Raw genomic sequence first — 18,204 nt, 5'->3', positions numbered from 1 at the left:
TAAGAATGAAATAGAGTGGTTAGTTTAGGAGTTGTTACAAATTGGAACCATAAGACCTAGTTCCAAAACTTGCTCATCCCTTTTATTGTTAATGAGGAAGAAGGATAGCAATTGCCGCCTTGGCATAAACTATAGGGCACTCAGTTAGGCCACTGTTAAGCACAAGTTGTTGGATTGGATGGCCTTACCCAAGAGGGGATGGATTGGGTATGCCTTAAAATCTTTTCAAAAAAGAAAAAACTGATTTAAGTCTACTTTAAAGAATGAAACTAAGAGTTGCATAATGGAAGGCCTAAAGTGTGTGTGCACTATGATTAAAGTAGTTGAATAAGAAGATTCAACAAATAAATTAAAAAATGCTTTAAATCAATTATTAGAACAACAAATGCAATCGTGTAAAATAAATGAACAATATATTCAAATAACTAAAGCAAATAAGTGCAAGTAACAATGTCTTGCAGCAAATGAAAGTAAATGAGTAAGAAGCTTTTCAATATGGAACTATTGTCAAACCTTTCACAACTTTATTGAATAAGGTAAATAAGTGCAAGTAACAATGTATTGCAACAAATGAAGGTAAATGAGTAAGAAGCTTCTCAATATAGAAGTATTGTCAAACCTTTCACAACTTTATTGAAGAAGGGGAGTTGGGCATGGATTGAGGAAGCAGATAAGCTTTTCATAGACTTAAAGAAGCCATGATTAGAAACCTAGTGGTATCCTTACCTGACTTAACAAGGAATTTACCATAGAATGTGACACCAATAATTTAGGCATTGAGGCAGTACTCTCTCAAAAAGCCCTATCAATTGCATTCTTTAGCATGGCCATCAGAGGAAGAGAACAATCCTTGTCAACTTATGGGAAGGAGTTGTTAGCCTTCGTCATCGTAGTTCAAAAGTGAGACCATACTTGTTGGGTCACTGCTTCACTATTCCTACTGACTACTAACGCTTAGACACCTATCATAGTAGAGGCTTTCCACTCCTACACTACAAAGGTTGCTCTCTAAGCTCATTGTATATGACTATGAAATTAGATATTATAAGAGGAAATGCAATGTTATAGTAGACTCTCTATCATGGATGTAGCACAATGCCCTCTGATGTCCAATTCCTATTTGTAGGGTTGTCAGTGGGTGGACCTAAACTGATTGGGTTAGTTCTAGTTCTAGGAACTTGAATTGATGGGCCAGTTCTGGTCCCCGATATATTGTCCTATTATTATTGGTTTGGAATTAGTTCTTTCCAGTCCTGAATCTATCCAGGTCCAACTCGATATATATATGTATATATATATATACATAATATATTTTTAGTAGGTTTATTATAATAAGGTCCATTGGGTTAGACCCAATTGTCTCGAGAACCGTTTAACTCTGGGTCTAAAATTACAGACCCTATTAGGTCTAGTTCGGTTCCAGGTCCTTAGTATTTCTTGTTGGATTGATTCCGGTTCTACTTGGACCCGACCTGTTGACAATCCTATCTCTATGGCTGGAAGAGTTTAAAGAAGAAGCAATGCCTGATCCTAAACTACAACAACTAAGGAGGAAAACAAATGAATAACGAGGAAAATTTTAGATTAAAGGTGGGATGTTTTGGAGGAAAGGAATATTGGTTTTAATCTCTCAATCCAAGTTTTCTAGACAATTTTTTGATGAAAGGCATAACTCGCCCTTTAGGTGGCCATTTGGGGTTCCACAATTTAGAGATCATATATCATAAGCTTGGCCATATGGTTATATCTTGTATTATATGTATTCTATTTGTTCCTTATTCTTTCTTTGTTACTTATTAAGGGAACATTTGTCCTTTCAACCTCTTGTAACATTTTGGTATAAATACAATTCTTTCTTAGGGGTGTGCAAGTGAGAACACACCTAATTTTCAACCGTACTCTCTCTCTCTCTCTCATACTAGTTTGGCATGGTATCAGATCAGGTCTTCCTAACATGTTTTTAATTTGGATTCGACACCTGAGTTTTAAAGGGAGATAGAAGGACTTCAAATCAATTTCTCTGCAATATTCTACAAGCCTTCTAGGTGTTGTTTTGGTCAACACAAATCTTTCTTTACTTTACTCTAAAATTTCATATTAGATTTGTGTTTTTTTTTCATTTTCTCTCAATCAAACTATTGTATCTAGCTGGGATTCTATATTTTGTGTCACCCTAGCCCTCTCTTTCATTCTACCAAATCAGATCTTTCTGGATCCAATCTATTGTAGTAGGGTTTTGATCCATCTCTTCTTATTGATATTGCTAAAATTCGCCTTTATTTGGATTGTCCATTCTTGCTATTATTCTTTGGAGTTACTCTCTTGGAAAAGGTGTTCTCTTTGGTGGTTTTTACATTAAATCTTTGTTGTTTATCACTTGTTGGATTTGTTCTTGGTATTTTTCTACTATGATGGCTTCAGATAGAAATGAAATTCTTCCTATTAAGTTTAATGAAAATAATTAGACAATGTGGAATTCCATTTTCAATTTTTTGTTGAAGGACAAGGGTTGTGGGGCTATATTGATGTTCAACACCCAAACTAGATGAATTAGACAGTAAAGGGATGAAACAATGAAAAATAGACAATACTAAAATTGCTTCTTGGATTCCTAGATCTATTGAGATTGATATTACCATTCCGATGAGAGGATTAAGAACTGCTAAGGAAATGTTTGACTATATGGAGAAGGTTTAAAAGCAATCTAACCTATCTAGGCAATACCAAATTCAAACTAAAATCTTCTTCTACAATCAAGGGGAGAAGAGAATACATGAATATTATGCCGAGTTTGTAAACTTTTGGAATGAATATAAATCGGCCCATATGGGGGATTCCTTAACAGCTTGTTGTGTTAAAGCAATGAAAGAACACATTGACAATAGAAAAAATGCACTTTCTCATGCACTTAAAGCCTGAATTTGGGGTAATTAGGTCAAATATTTTGAGTAAGGGCACTACACCTATCCTGGATTCTATCTTGGGAGGGTTTCTCAGAGAAAAAACTATGATGATTACTTTATCTACCATTGATGGGAAACATGATTCTGGAGCTAAATGTTTTTCTTGCTAGAAAGTCCAAACCCAAAAGGGACTTGTTTCCGGTGCAATGTTATGGGTGTAAGGAGTTTGGTCATGCGGTTTCCCATTGCAAAATAAACACATGCACCTACCACAAACAACATGAACACATCATCACTAAGTCCCACTTGACCACCTACAAGACATACTTCAACCCCAAAGAAGAATCAATACATAGCCTATTAATTTACTATTGAGGGTCCAAATGGTGCAATTACCTCGTCCAAATCTTCAACTAAGTGAGAGTCCTTTATTATCTAATCGAGGAAAAGATGTGACAATTGGTATCCACTATAATTTTTTCTACGTTTTTGGCTATTGGTCTGTCAAGTAAGTTATCACCTTATTGTCCCAACCCTAGCCACCTTTGGATAATTGATTCAAGTGCCTCTATTTATATGGCAGGGATATATTTTGGTTAGCCTCTCAAACCTTCATCTTTTGTTAAACACATTGTTACAACTAATGGTGAAAAACTTGGGGAAAATTCCTTATCAAAGTACCATGTACTTTGGGGGTTGTGTCAAGTCAGTCCCCAAACTTCAAAATGTGTCTTTGTAGTACCCTAAACTTTCAAATTGTGTCTAATAGGTTTCTACTGTTAGTTAGCCATCAGTCAACACCATCATGTGACATCAGGTGCACATTAAATAATTCCAAAATGGCAAAATTACCCTTTATGGTATTTTTCTGACCATTTTACCCATTTCGTCTTAGTGTTAAAAGAAAGAAAGGGGAAGAAGGGTTATGAAACTAGACACCGATCAACTGTTGAAGCTCCTGCTCCCCTGTTCAATAATCAACTATAACCGAACAAAGAATTATACTACTCAAGGCTCAAGGCTTCCTCCACTGCAATGAAGCTCATTAAAAAGTCTCTGGATGGGTCTAGTACAATGGTGATAATCCCTGAGGAACTAGACGACCTCTGGTTCATATACAACTTGGCATCCAAAGGTGATACAATTTCATCTAAGGACACCCAAAAGGTTCAGATTGGTCCGGCTACAAAGGCTACTAAAAGAGTGAAGATGAGGTTTGACATCAAGTTACTCAGCTCTTGAATTGGTTTATGTAGAACTGGCAGATAAAGAAAATTAGATGACACCTTATGGGTTTTTCTGTCATTTCACTTGTCCATTAAAGTAGGGACCTATTAGACACAATTTGAAAGTTTAGGGTACTGTAGAGACATGTTTTGAAGTTTGGGGAATAACTTGACACAACCCCTAAAGTACAAGGTACTAATAAGGAATTTCCCAAAAACTTAAAATCACTACGTGTGATGATTTGTCTTTGCCTACCCCTACTAATTCTCATTTTCATCTACCTAAAACCTTATTTGTCCCAAAAAATTATTATTAATTTAATATTTGTTGATCAGTTGATTGATGATGGTAACATTGTTTCTTTTTTCTTTTGATGATTGTTTAATCTAGGACCAACACACTAGGATAGTGAATGGGAAAGGGGTGTAGGTTGGGCTGATTCTTTGCTCTAGAAGTCAAGAAGATGAAGATACCACATACCTCATCATGTTTGCTTTCTATTGCTTCTAGTTCTAATATTGCTCGCAAAAATAATGAGTGGTATACTTGGCATAGACGCCTTGGTCATCCTTATCTTAAGAAACTTGAATTTTTATTGTGTACTAGTTGCCTATTGTCTAACGCTACTACTTTTGTTGATGTTGATTAGTCTTGTATTACATGTTGCTTGAGTAAGAGGCATAATTTGCCATTTCCTTCTATTGTTGAACACTCTATCGTTCCTTTCAAGTTAATACATTGTGATGTTTGGTCATCTCTCATAATTTCTAGGTTGGGCTATAAATATTTTGCTTTTTTCATTGATAACTGTACTTGTTTCACTTGAATCTATTTTCTGCACAAGAAATCAAATGTTTTTTCTCTCATTTAAATTATTTCAAGCTTTAGTTGAAAATCAATTTAATGGTACTATTGGAACTTTGCATTCAGATTTAGGGGGAATACTATAATAGGGAGTTTAGAGAGTTTCAAACCTATTTGAAAGAACAATGAATTATTTTTTGATGGTCATGCCCGCGAACTCCAAAACAAAATGGGGTTGTAGAGCGTAAGAACAAACATATCTAGAATGTTGTGAGAACCCTTCTTTAAGACTCTCATGTTCCTACTTCCTTTTGGGTAGAGGTGGCCAGCATTACTGTGTATTTAATCAACTTTTATCTTCTATTGTTAGTAACACCTTACCCTTTCAATGCTTATTTCATTGTCCACCAAGCTTCTCATCAATTCATGTGCTTGGATGTGGTTGTTTCGTTCATTTTCCACCTCATGAATGCACTAAGATTTCTTTTCAATTTGTCTTATGTACTTTCATAGAGTACAATTTAGAACATAAGGGGTTCCTTCTGCATTCATATTTTTAGGAATGATATCTTTCTTGAGAATGTTTTTATTATTGCCAAAATTTGCAACAAGGATGAAATAGGGAATTTTAGGTTGGTACCTCAGCTAAGGGGGTGTCGCCTTGGCTGATGAGGTGTCACCTCGTCTATGTCACCTTAGGTTGGTACCTCAGCTACTATAAAGCCCCTGTGACCAAAAGAGAATGTTAGAGGTCCCGAAGGGCAGATTTGTCCTTTCAGACTCTTGTAACATTTTAATATAAATACAATTCTTTCTTGGGTGTGTATGAGTGAGGGCACACCTTATTTTTTAACCATATTTTGCTCTCTCTCATATTGGTTTGACATCATAATGAAAACAACAAGAGACTATTCTTATTGGAAAGGAATGGATTGACTAGTGCAAGGATGGGTCCAAGAATATCACATTTTCCAACAAAATAAATATGAGAACTTACCCTTTCCCGAACTGTTGCAACCTTTGCATATACCAGAGAATCTTTGGTCAAAAGTCTCACTTGACTTTATTAAAGGATTACCACCATCTAATTTGAAAAACTATGATCATGAGGCTATTAACTAGGTTTCTAAATATTTTCATTGCCCTTTCCCATCCTTGCTACCAAGGAGGTAGCTTATGCTTACATGCATCAAGTATTTCAGCTTCATGGAATATTAGGAGGTATTGTCAACAGGGATCCCACATTCAATGAGCTTGTTCTAGAAAGAGCTCTTTAGATTTCAAGGAAAGTTTTGAGGATGAGCTCTACCTACTATCCTCATATGAATGGCCAAATAGAGGTATTGAATTGAATCCTTGACACTTAAAATGTTTTTCCAGAACTAAGCCCAATACTTGGGCACAGTCGCTTCCTTTGGCCAAGTGGTGGTACAACACCACTTATCAATCTATGACTACTACCACTTCATTTGAGACTTTGTATGGAAGGAAGCCCTCAACTTTGATTGGTAATGTGTCAAGAACTATGAATGGCAATGGGGCAAGGCAGGATGGGGAGCCACTCCCCATCCCCACTAGCAGGGACAAGGTTGTTCCCATCCCCATCCCCACGGGCATCCCCTCTATCCATGATTTTTTTTATGATGTCAATCATTTTGTTATTTCTTTTTATTTCATTTAAAAAATTAAAAATAAAAATAGTTAAAATTTACAATCTTATTAAAAAATATCCAAATGTATTCAAACATATACAACCATATTTTCAAAAATATGAATACACATATATAGATAAATACATACCTATATACAAGCAGGGATCCCTGCGGGGAGGGGTGGGGTGGGGTGGGGTGGGGAGTGCTATCCACATCCCCACCCCTTCTCTGTCAATGGGGATGAAAACTTTTCCATCCCTCTCCCTGTGGAGGAAAAATCATCCCCATCCCCACCCCATTAAGGGTGGGTCCCCACGGGGATCAGGGAAATGAGGAAAATTGCTATCTCTACTAAGAGCTACTAAGGTTTAGGCGATGGAAACAGAGTTATGTGACTAACACTAGGCCTTGCAATAGTTGAAATTGAACCTCTTATGAGCTTAGGCCTAAATAAATAAGTGTGTTGATATGGGTCCTTCAGAGAGAGAATTCCTTCTTAGTGATATGTGTATTTTTTATTATAGCCTTACTAGAAAGGCTCAATATCTTCCCACTAATCATAGAAGTTAGTCGCATGTTACTATGACCCTTATGAAGTCATAGAGATGATCGGACTAACAACTTATAAACTCAGGTTGTCAAAGGAAACAAGATACATCAAGCTTTCCACATTTCGTTGCTCAAGAAAAAAGTCAGGCATTGACACTTGACCTGACCCACTTTACCACCATTGGCACCCAATGGGTTTCTTCTATCCCAAATGCTTACCTTGAGGACAAGGATGCTTCTAAGGGAGGGGGATGATTCATATCCCCATTCGCCAATTATATAGTGATGAACCCCCCCCCCCCATTCCTGACGCGTCTAAAGGTTGTTGGAGACCATCTCGAAAATCAGTTATACTTATCAGATTGTAATGGTCCTTATATATACTCCAACTATCATTAATAAAGCATCTATACTATATATATATATACATGATCCACATCAACATCTCTCCCATTCTCCCATTCCCCTTTCTCTCATTTCTCCCTAAAGGCTCTCTCCTTTCTTCTTTTCCCCTTCTTAGTCCTCTCATATAACCATGTCAGCATTCCTTTAGTTCCTTGCCAGCCACTATGTGTCTATTTGGCATCGATGTCGTTGCTCTAGAAAATGGTGGCACATCAGCACCATGTCAAAAAAAAAAAAAAAACGGTGCTCCAAGAAATGTCTGTTCTCTCATTTTTCCCTGAAGGCTCTCTCCTTTCTTCTTTTCCCCTTCTTAGTCCTCTCATATAACCATGTCAGCATTCCTTTAGTTCCTTGCCAGCCACTATGTGTCTGTTTGACATCGATGTCGTTGCTCTAGAAAACGGTGGCACATCAGCGCCATGTAAAAAAAACGGTGCTCTAGGAAATGTCTGTTTGTTTGGAACTATTTTTTCATTAAAAAAATGGTGCTCCAGACCATGCCTTGGAAATCAAGAAGGTGTGGTTTGGAGCAATGCCAAATTTAACGTTTCTTCAGATTGGAGCTCGTTGCTGCCAATGAGGATGTGATGTGACAGTGACGTGGACTTCCTATAAAGGGCACCAGTGCTGAAAACAGTTATATAGCACTGGTACCAAACAGAAAGTGTTGTTGTTGATCTAGGAAACGTCCCACCTGGCAGCAATGTTTCCAAACAAAAGAAAAAGACACCGCTTCTCAGAAAACGGTGCTTCCAACTCACATATCATCTGCAACATCGATGCCAAACGCATACTATATGTTTCTAAGAAAGAGCCCAACCCATTTAGGAACGTAATTGATAAGGAAAAACTTACCAAACAACCTATGTACAAGAAATGGAAACTTGCAATAAGAGTTTCTCCCTTTCTATTATCAATCATTTTTCTCAATTAAAACTTCTCTCTTCCTATGTTTCACTCTTAAACAGTTTGTTCTTATATTTTTCCCTGTTTTACTCTTCCCTATTTTTTTTTTTTCCTGTTTAAGGCTGAAATAAGGAATTTCTAAGTCAATTAACGAAAGTTTATTCCCCAAGTATGTCTAGAACAACTGTTTACATAGATTATAAGAACTCAGAACCAACATGTTTGATTGGTTCCTGATGAGGGGTGATTTGGCCCGATCTATTCATGCACGGATACATGGAAGTGATATGCTTATTAGACATTGACTTGGCACTTTCTGCCACCTCAATAGGCTAGATCACCTCGGGTACCTCAGTCACATCGGCCAGGACCAAGGTCCGAGCATCTCATGACGGCCCGACCTGCCGATGTGACATGTAGCCACCTTCTAGAAGCGAGCCAGCTATCCCGCCCGGATTAGACGGACTCGACAAACCTTATCGGTTAGCACGAAGTCCACCTCTTGGTGCGGAATGGACTCCTAATAGTGCGGGCCGAAGATCTCAGAAGTGTTTCATGAGACCTACGGCAACTCACCTATTTAAGGGCATCAACCTTAGCAACACAAGGTACACGTGATTTACTGCTTACTAGCATTCTAGCATTCAAACATTCAACTCATTCAACAAGAGTACTAAGTTAAGCATCAGATTCAACTCATTCAACCGGGTAAGCCACCCTGGGTTCTCTGAGCTTTTCTCTTCTTGCAGTTTGACCGATCAGCTAAACAATCGATGTTCAAGCTGCCATCCAACTAGGAGTAACCAGATCGTGCACAATCAGCTCCCAACCCTAAGGATAGTGAATTTAGTTTACAAGAACAATTTTCCCATTTCGTTTAAGACCGAAGAAAGTAGTGTTGGATCGGTTGGTTTTCAAGTATATCCAAAACCGGTTCACTATCACAAATTGATGGTGATAATTGGAGCACCTATCGGTGTCTCTACGGTGTTCTACATGCTCATCGCCGATTGATTAATGGACTAAAGCAACAGTTAAAGGGCTACTGTCCCAATATTATTTTCTAATTCTTAAGTCTTAACCTTTTACAAAACATATTAACCATGCCTTTTTTTATCAAACTTCTTTGACCCAGCTATTACAATTTGCAATGCTGAAACTGTTCATTTTACCAATTTTTTGATCGGCCAATTGTTTCTGATTAATCATTAATTTCAGGGAAGGGAAGGTTCAAAATATCATTACATATCGATCCATATCAGTTGATACTTATCATATCGGGGCCTTTTCAATATATCCCTATAAGGGTTGTATCGGGTCAGGCCATGGTTCAGAGGATAAACGAGACTTAACCGACCCGAATCAGGCCATGATTTAGAGGATAAACAAGACTTAACCAACCTTTTTAAATCAGTTTTAAAATATAAATAAATAAAACATAAAAAAAAGCACTGATACAGGCGATACACCCTACCGATATATCAGCCTGTATCGATATTTAGAACCTTGATTCCAGGTGATTGTTAATATCCACATAGCAACTATTATCAATGATCTGCAACAATCTTTAATTGATTTTACTCCTCCGAAGTAGGTTGTTTCACAGGTTTATGTTTGGCTTGTTGCCTTTGATGAGTCATCGATTTCCGGCCAATTTCCTGCTATAAACTGAAAGCTGCATCCACTAGTAATCACAACCCATTTTGCAAGAAACGGGTGAAGAAGATGAAGTCATTGGGTTCATGCAACCCAGTTTTCAATTATTTCAAGGGTCAATCCGACACGTGACTTTTGAACTTTTGCAAACATGCCACCATTAATGCTAATGTGCCCTTAATTCAGTATTATAATTATTATTTGATGAGATAATTATAATTATTATTTGACGAGATAATCTATAAGATTACTAATAATTAATAATAATCTATTAATTAACAGTAATATATAACTACACTTAATAATATACTACTGTTAACGGTAATTAATATAATTACTAGTACTTGTATTTCTATTAAGATATACAACTGTTTTAAACTAAGAAAAACAGAAATTATTGTTATTTAATTATTTAATAATTATTACTATAAATTATTAACAGTAATACATAAAATCATAAATTATTAATTAACAGTAATTTTATAATTGTAATTATTTAATAATAGTAAATTACAATTGTAGATTGTAATTATTTAACAATTATTACTGTAAATTTTTAACAGTAATCTATTATTTTAATGCTTCTAAACTTAGATTTCTATTAAGAAATAAAACTGTTTTAAATGACAGGAGTGGTCTTAACCAGCTTGTACAATATATAACCCAAAAATAATGCTTGGGTTGGTCTGAACTATCTTAGACAATTGGAATGTCATAAGCTCTTTTGGTAGAATTTTGCTTAACAAAATTCAATCATGTTCTTCCCCTTTGAGCGGTGTGATCCACTGTAACTCGGGGAGAGGTCCCTCCAGCCACTTGTTCACGCAAGGGGTCAAAATCTTCCGAACTTGAAAAAATTTTATTTTTCTCCAATACAGCAAGTGTAGAACCAGGAAGAAAAATTCTCCAAGCTAAGTCATAAGAAAAACCTCCTGCGTCTTGTGGCCATCTCCGGCTGAAGTTCATAAGCCGCCATGCGTTGGGAGTGAGTATATGGTTAAAAAAATTGTATGATGTGATTAATTTTACCAAATTTTGAGAAGGAATGAGTATATTACCTTGTGAACCCACTCGTATTCACCACCCTTGGTGTCAAATGTTCCATGCTGCAGACTAATCAATTTCAGCGTGAAACGAGGGCCACACTCCTGCAATATTTTGTGGGGTGGGGAGAGAGAAGTTGTAAGGTCACTGAACTAAAATTAATGGCTGATAACAGATAATAATGTTAACCCTGATGTACAAAACACATTATCTTCCTCATAAATGGTAGATTTTGCAGCAAAAAATAAGGTAATATAAAATGTTAAATAAAATAAACAGATTTGAGGCGACCCAAGCAGCCTTAGGTCATCCTTAATGGTCAAAGAAAGTTCACAGCTCTGATGATCATATATGAAGGAACTTTGTTCCCTTTGCCAGTTTGCTGGTACATTTGGCGAGGAACAGGTCAATCTTGGAAGATGAATGATGCTTACTTGTTCATGTCATTGGAAAGAGTCTCTGCTTAAACTTTTTATTGCATGTACTCTCACGAGACAGTCTCTCATGGATTCTTGAGGACACTTCTATGTAAAGTTTCCATTTTATCTCCTACCTTATTTAACAAAGATAAACAGTTAATGTACAAGATGAATAGCACTTTTTTATCTAATTAGTAACAAAAGGTCAAAAACTGTACTTAGTAACAAAGATCATGTTTTATTAGACCCTTTTTTATTAAAATTCAAAAAATATGAACTATTTTAATAGTATATACTTTTCCATAGGCATTTCCTCAAGTCCATGTTTTCCCATCTTGCTGAATCAAACTCTTGGAAACACATCAACACTGGTTCTCAAGACTAATGGAAATCGAAGACTTCAATCAAGCCATGTTTAAGAGGTATTAAAGGGTACCAGATTTGATTCCTCTTGCAATGTATGGCTTAAGTTCTGATTACTTGTGCATATGTCAACTTTTCGTGACCATGTAAATACTTCTCATATATGGGGCAGTAACCTTTGCAATTTATCTTCGTTCATTCTTTTTAACTACTTATCCAAAAAAAACGTAATAATAATAAAGTAATAGATCAGTCGGTGTGAAACCTGAAGACGTGCAATCACTTTCTCTTGAGGTATTTTCTCATCTTTGGCATCCTTGGACTTATACCATTTGAATTGCTCTGCATCATTTCTTTCGTCTCAAAGATGTACCTAGTTGCACAAAAGAAAGATATGTTACTACATTGTAAATATATCAAATTGCAAAAGCCTTCTGCAAGAACAGGCAAACTCCTTATGTTTGTAAACAGCAAAAGGAAACATACCTATGGTGGCAAAAGAATATAAAGTCTCGCTGGTTGTGAAAATTTACAACTCGCCGGCCACGGAAATTTGGGTCTTGAGGGAAAAGTGATTGTATTAGCCTAATGATTTAAATCATTCAAAAACAAAAATGGTTAGAAAATAGAAGCCATACTTTGAATGAAACTAAATGTAAGGAAATCATATATAAAAAAGAAAACAAAGAAAACCAGATTTTCACCTCCCGATACGATGACCCAGGCGTGTTGTAAAGTTGGTCAGTATCAGTTCAGGCTTATGACTTGTTGGATTACCATGGTTCTGCAAGCATATAAATATTTCAACATTCAGTTTAATATGTTGCAACCCCAGAAACTCATCCTCTGTCATTTGTCTTGCATGCTATTTAGTTGAAACTAACATCCATTAGGAACTAAGAAGATAGCTCAGATTCACTATCCTGGAAAAATGGAAAACTCATACTTGAAATTTTAGAAAAGCAAATTGTGGGCATCCTCTTCAGGCCTTTAGAATCCTTAGCATCCCTTTCATGTCACACCTAAGGATTATCTTCCATGTTCTTTCTTTCAGAAAAAAACCTCCATTGCTTCTACTGACTTTGCTCAGAACCTTATCACTAGCTCATGGAACAAGTCTGATGAATAAACCATTTGCTTAAGGAGCATCATATGGATAATGAACAAGGTAAATAATCCCACTGAAAAAAAAAAGTTTAGTAGGTAAAATCACCTGGAAAAGAGATCCATTTAACCTATAAATCTTTTCTATTGCAGCTTAGCAGGTTATTCAAAAGGAATCAACAAGCTTAGCTACGTTCGGACTGAGTTTCAGCAGAATGGGCACTGCCACATGGCAAAAAAAAGCCCTTACCTGGGAATTCTTTGAATATATAGGAAGACTAAAATTAATTTGATGGTTGCTGCCTAGGGAACCCTGAACAATCTGGAATTGGTAGAATCTTCAGAGATCATAGTAGCAGCATGTTACTCAGATTTCCTGGATTTTTAGGAAGGCAAGTCACTAAAGTCTGAAATGTTAATGGTCTTAAATTTGCCTTACTGAGTGCTGTAGGGATTTGTTTGTTGAGGGCAAATGCCAAGTAGTGATAGGTTGATTTACTACAAGAGAGACTACGGAAGCAAGTTGAGCTGGGTCACCTAAACCCAACCTCAAAAAATCGGGGGGGATTGAGGTTATGATTGAAAAATATGAACTGGGCTTAACTTTGGGTTGGGTGGGGCTAAGGCCTTGGGGAACCCCACTTGACATGTCTTCATATTGGTATATATGAATATCATATAAATATGCATGCATTTATGTATATGTATCAATAATTTTAACGGAAAAGTACGGACAGGCCCAATGCAGAATTCTGATTTCCACTGCAGAGCTATAAACATTCAAAATGTCAACAACCCACACTCTATGCACCAATGCCCACCCGTGAATTGGCATCAATTCCGAGCTGGCACCTACCCCAACTGTACTTTGGGCCTACAAATTCTGACCCTGGACTGAACCGTCATTCTCCCTAATTTTAATTTTAAAGGTAAAAATTTTATAATATAATATAAGGATGGAACTCCTAAGCATCATAACTTTGTCCCTATATAGTTAACCTTAATTGATCAATCCTAAAATTAAAAAACTTAAAAAGTGAGAACATCATTTTGAGCAAAAAAAAGTGAAGAAATTGGGCTAATCCAACCCAAAGTCATTAGCTGGGGATTCAACAACTAAGGTTGGATTAGGATTGGCCTCAACCTGACCTAATCCTGCCCAACTTTGCACACCAAGAGAGGAAGACACATGGCCTTTCAGATTCAGGTTGAGAGAAACACAAAATCTACCGGTCAATCTGAATTGCTATTTCAGATGGGTAAGTAGATCTGCAAATGATAGGACAGATGCTTTAGCAGGAAGTGGTGTGGACAGAGTAAAATTTTAGGAGTGTTAGAAGTGGAGGCAAAATAGTAAGCAGTTTTTGTTTTTTGTCTCTTATGTATGACAGTTTTAAGCTGTAAGAAGAATTTTTTGTATTCAGATTTCATTTCAAAATCCTTGAAGTGTTGGGCACCATCTTTTCCACAACCATAGTTGTCAAGGCAGAGCCTAGGCAACAAGGTGCCCTTGGAGGCTCACCTTGCCCAATCGCCAAGCAGTTTTGTATATTGTGTTATAAAATACTTTTGTGTTCTTTTAAATAGATATTATTAAACTACAATATTCATTTTGTGTTTATATACTAATTTCTTTTTATTATTTTCTTATTTGTCAGGGCTTAATCAACACAAACATTGTTAAATGCTGTATTTAACCCTCAAAGACTTCAAAACCTGAACCAGGAAGAACTTAAAATTTTGTCTAATCAACACATTTCTTCTTCCACTTTTTTTCTTTTCTTCTTCCACTTTTTTTCTTTTCTTCTTTCCCTATAACAAAATAGGGGTTCAGCCCCCTTATTTTTTGAAATTTCTTTTCTTTATTCTCTTTCTTATTTTTTGTTGATGTTCTATACTTTAACATGAAGTTTATACTTTTCTTACAAAAGTTATGGATAATTATTAAGGAAATATGGTTACGGAACCTAGGGAACTACCCTAGGATATATGTATTTTACTTTAAAAAAAAATCCATTGCCTAGGCAACACCTAGGTGGGCACCAGGTGACTAGCAGACAAGGCGTCCCCCTATGACCTAGCCCTCACCTTGGTGCCTTGAAAACTATGTCCACAACTTTAATAAAAGTTGATCATGATTGATCAAAATATTATCAAAAGAAAAGTGCAGATGTGCATGCCTGTGAGAACATGCATGCCCATTAAATACCTTGATATCTTTGTGCAAAACTAGTTTTGAGAGCTTGAAATGTGCAGTTGGTCCATCAGGTAGAGCAATGATCCGAAGAGCATCTACAGTATAACAAGAGGCTTCAAATATCAATAACCAAAAGGAAGACAATATTAACACAAAACAAAACAAAAATAAAAAATAAAAAAAAAAACAGAAACAGATTTCACAGAAATATTCATAGTTGCAAAAGAATGGATGAATATGGATCAGCAATACAAATTTTATAGTAGAATAGATCATGATTCAGTTATTAATATACACAACCATAAAATTACAATTGAACAAATTGAGAACATATTCAAAGTCTCTTTGGGGATAAAGCAGTAACCGATACCTGGTTCTCTACGGTTAGTGTGGACAACTATGACAGAAGCGAAGTTCTTGTTTTTTGCATATTCCACAATCTGTGTCACAAATTAAAAAAAAAAAAAAAAAAGGCCTTCTATAGATCATCGTACCCAGGAACCCAGATTATTAAAATATAACATTACAACATGCTACAATTCAAACACACAGCACCTTCTTCAAGTCAAAGGTTCCCCTCTTATAATAGTGGGCATTTGGGATGACTGAAAGTAGCTCTGAGATAAAAGCAGGCCCTCTCTGTAAATCAAGTAAAATATACATAAATCAGCAATTGTTCAAAAAATAAGCTTTGCAAATGATATAAGAATATCCTTTGAAGATTTAGAAATCTATAAAAGTTCAGTAGCTTCCATGCTATGTACAATCAATAAAGAGGGATGAAGAACATACAGTATAGTTAAAACGACATGTGGTGATCAATATCTTTGGAGTGCACTTCCTTTTAAGAATTGAACTAAATTCATCTACATCATTTCCAGCAAAGAGCTGCATATGAATCAGGGTTAAAATGTTAAAGAGTCATGAATATACAACATAATAATTAATAAAGAAACAAGAAAAAGAATAAGAAACAATATGATCCACAGTACAAGTTTTCCACCATAAGAAATAAAATTCAAACAACAAACAACTATTATGAAGCATGAGAAACTAATTTGCACCAATCAGAAAAGAAATGGCTCATTATTGTACAAATAAGAAGCACTTCACTAGATTCAACAAATTTCAATAAATGATAACAATTAGGTACTTAAAAAATGATATCAGTTAGGTATTTTTTTTATGATATCAGTTAGGTAATATTTTTTTTATGATATCAGTTAGGTAGTATTTCCTTATAGATAAACCATCTTTAGGCTGTATGAGTTTACGTATTTTACTACCTTAATAGAATACCATTTTGTTGCTTTTCAAAAAGAAAAAAATTCTCCTTCTAAACCTGAAGTTATTCCTTTGATAGATTTCTGCCTAGCACAAACCTCCATTTCTTTGCCTGGCACCTTCCTACCCACTACAGATATCTATCACAATTCCTCTACTCTCTACTTATTTGCTTTTCTCAGATTTCTACCTTTTCGGTCATATTATTCTCCTATAGCGTTTCAGAGACTTGTGGTCATAGGCAGTCAGTTAAGCAATTGTATCAATTGTTAACCATTAACAGAGATTGGGACCATATTGTTGACACTTAATATTTAGTTTTTTAATCTCGATAAAAGTTTTCAAATTTGCCCATAAAAATGTTATCTACAAACCACTATCAGCAATTTTATTTTTGATAAATAATGAAAGTTTTATTAAGGATCAATAAAAGGATTACAGTGCCAAGTAGAGGCACAAGATGCAGCCTCAAAAGCAAAAAAAAAAAAAAAATTGAATTACAAATGGGCCCAAAATAATTGATCCTTATGCCTGCCAACCCATTAGCCGATATCCTTTACCATTGAACTCTAATTATTATATTTGTAGTTAGCCAATTGAATCTTCTCATAGCCTCCCTATAATGCCCTAACAAGCTAGTGCCTGAGTGTCTCCCTCCGGTTCCTTCAACCACCCGATTACTAGCTTAGAGTCAACTTCAATTAGCAGTCTCTCGTAGTTTAATTCTCTAGCAATCTATACTCCTTGTAAAATTGCTTGGAACCCTGCATTTACTGAATTCCCCACACCAATAGGACCATTACCAGAAACTATTCTTTTTTTTTCTCTCATACTGAGTGCTGATGCTTGTATTCTATTAACAGATGCCTATAATTAACTCCTCAGAGTGAACTAGTTTTTTGCAAACGCAAACAAAGTAATAGAGCACCAATGCACTTAAAGGCATAACATGCATTAGAAAAAACTCGTCGGTCACAGAAAAAATAAATAAATAAAAGAAGGAAAAGAATAGCTGTAGATGACCGATTAGTTCATTGCAACAAGTCCTGATTATTTCTGCACACATGTAATTCATTTGAAATTTTTCCTTTTAATCCAAGGAAAAACAAGAAACAATAGAGAGGGCAGACCTCTTCATCATCAGGTTTACAGACTGTCTCGTCGAACTCTCTGGTGTTCTCAATCGAACGAGGGATCTTCTTTGGTGGAGGCTGCATAAAAGGTTAAAATAAAATATGTATTAAAAATTCCACCTTCAATCATCTAAATATCAAAACCCTAAACCCTAAAAACCAGTAGAGTACATTGTTTTACCCTTCTCTTCATGGTTGAACAAAGTTGGTGATTTTGAAGAAGAAAAGGGGAAGGGACAAAGAACATACCTCCTCGCCGAGTTCGAGAGCTCTTTTCTCTGCAGCATCACGAGCCTTAAGATTTTTGCGCTTCTCGAGCTTCTTCTCGTGCTTGAGCTTGGCATGAACAGCGGATCTCTTCTCTTTGTTTTTTATCAGCGATGGAAGTATCTGCCTCTTCTTCTCCTTCTCCGACTCCAACAACATCGCTTTCTTCCTTCTTCCTCTTCGCACCCATCGTTTTCCTCAGAAAATACGCAGGGAGTCTGGACTGGAATCCAACCTTAGCCCAGAAACCCTAGAAACCCTCTATCGACACTTCATACACGTAACTTTCAT

The 18,204-nt window shown here is 36.1% G+C and overlaps 1 pseudogene across 1 annotated transcript; it reads right to left on the bottom strand.

Moving 5' to 3' along the window:
- Window positions 1-10,670: 10,670 nt before the first annotated feature.
- On the bottom strand, window positions 10,671-18,072 carry LOC104605815 (uncharacterized; annotated as a pseudogene). Its single transcript, XR_016081268.1, has 11 exons — window positions 17,896-18,072; window positions 17,644-17,724; window positions 16,022-16,117; window positions 15,785-15,868; window positions 15,600-15,669; window positions 15,242-15,324; window positions 12,633-12,712; window positions 12,415-12,513; window positions 12,194-12,301; window positions 11,161-11,250; window positions 10,671-11,057 (listed from the first exon to the last, which is right to left on the bottom strand). The product of XR_016081268.1 is annotated as an uncharacterized LOC104605815 (transcript).
- Between the last annotated feature and the right edge of the window lie 132 nt (window positions 18,073-18,204).

This window comes from Nelumbo nucifera, chromosome 1, assembly GCF_055504915.1.
Source record: "Nelumbo nucifera cultivar China Antique chromosome 1, China Antique-T2T, whole genome shotgun sequence".
NCBI classification, from domain to species: Eukaryota; Viridiplantae; Streptophyta; class Magnoliopsida; order Proteales; family Nelumbonaceae; genus Nelumbo; species Nelumbo nucifera.
The sequence above is the reverse complement of the archived record's forward strand: the minus strand, read 5'-3'. Positions and strand labels throughout refer to the sequence as shown.